This window comes from Odocoileus virginianus, chromosome 5, assembly GCF_023699985.2.
Source record: "Odocoileus virginianus isolate 20LAN1187 ecotype Illinois chromosome 5, Ovbor_1.2, whole genome shotgun sequence".
NCBI lineage: Eukaryota > Metazoa > Chordata > Mammalia > Artiodactyla > Cervidae > Odocoileus > Odocoileus virginianus.
In genome coordinates, this window is record NC_069678.1 from 80,464,745 (window position 1) to 80,466,822 (window position 2,078).

The window sequence follows — 2,078 nt, forward strand, 5'->3', positions numbered from 1 at the left end:
CTGTTTTTCCATGTCCAGTTCTAACTGTTGCTTCCTGACCTGCATACAGATTTCTCAGGAGGCAGGCCAGGTGGTCTGATATTACCATCTCTTTCAGAATTTTCCAGTTTATTTTGATCCACACAGTCAAAGGCTTTGGCATAGTCAATAAAGCAGAAATAGATGTTTTTCTGGACCTCTCTTGCTTTTTTGATGATCCAACAGATGTTGCCAATTTGATCTCTGGTTCGTCTGCTTTTTCTAAAACCAGCTGGAACATTTGGAAGTTCACGGTTCATGTATTGTTGAAGCCTAGCTTGGAGAATTTTGAGCATTACTTTGCTAGCGTGTGAGATGAGTGCAATTGTGCAGTAGTTTGAGCATTCTTTGGCATTGCCTTTCTTTGGGATTGGAATGAAAACTGACCTTTTCCAGTCCTGTGGCCACTGCTGAGTTTTCCAAATTTGCTGGCATATTGAGTGCAGCACTTTCACAGCATCATCTTTCAGGATTTGAAATAGCTCAACTGGAATTCTATCACCTCCACTGGCTTTCTTCATAGTGATGCTTCCTAAGGCCCACTTGACTTCATATTCTAGGATGTCTGGCTCTAGGTGAGTGATCACACCTAGATTATCTGGGTCATGAAGATCTTTTAGATTAGATTAAGAGACTTAAAAAGACATCAAATGTACTAAATGAAGTAAGTCAGAGAAAGACAAATATGATATCACTCACGTGGACTCTAATTTTTTTTTAAAATGATACAAGTGAACTTATTTATAAAACAGAAACAGACTTACAGATATTGAAAGCAAACGTATGGCTGCCAAAGGGGAAATGTGTGAGGGAGGGATAAATCAGAAGCTTGGGATTAACATACACACACTACTATATATAAGATTGACAACCAATAGGGACTCACTGCATAGCACAGGGAACTCTACTCAATATTCTGTGATAACCTATATGAGAAAAGAATCAATATACGATATGTGTAACTGAATCACTTTACTGTACATCTGAAACTTATGCAACATTGTAAATCAACTACACTCCAATAAAATAAAAAGACATCAAATGTTTTCAAATGGACAAGACTATAGTATCTATGGATGTACATTTGGATGATGATACTATAAAATAGATACAAAGAAGTTAATACTGTAGTCAGGAAATGGCTGCTTATTGGCAGCAGAGTAGTGTTAGTTGTTCAGTCATGTCCAACTCTTTGCAACCCCTTGAACTGTAGCCCACCAGGCTCCTCTGTTCATGGAATTCTCCAGGCAAGAATACTGGAGTGGGTGGCCATTTCCTTCTCCTGGGAATCTTCCCAACCCGTGGATCAAACATGTGTCTCCTGCATTGCAGGCAGATTCTTTACTGTCTGAGCCACCAGGGAATATAATATAATGTATTATATATACATTTTATAAATTATATATACATTACATAAAATATAATGTAAGTGCTTTGTAAATAGTTGAAGATGAGTAGCTATGTAAATAGTTGAAGATGAGTAGCAAATTCAAGTTATGTATTTTGGAATTTCATGGAAATTTTTTTTTCAAATATTTTCCATCCTTTGATTGAATCCATGGATATGTAGATATGAAGGGCTGACTGTATTTTCTTCTCTCTAAATATCAAATTCTTAGCAAATAAATAGTACCATATACACTTTCAAAGTAAATTCACAAGTTTTTTGTTTGTTTGATTTTGCTTTAACCTGTCATGTAACATACTGCCATGAGTCTTTGGATGTGGCATCTAAGCAAAAAAAGCTGCATGTGGTCACTCTCTGTATGAGAGATATAAATAAGTAAGGAGACAACATTTTTGTGGACTATTTTTAAAGCATGATAAATAGGATTATCAATATTATTCATGATTTAAATATTAGGTATACATTACAGATCATCTCCATATCAACAAATATGTAAGGGAAACACTAGAAATAAAAATTTTATAATGTTCTTATGCAGTGCTTGGCAGCAGAAGAGGATTATAATTGGGATGGGGCATATAGACAGGACTTCTGGGTAGGTTCTAGTTCTTGACATGCCAGTGGTTATAGGAGTGTTTAATAATTCATTAAG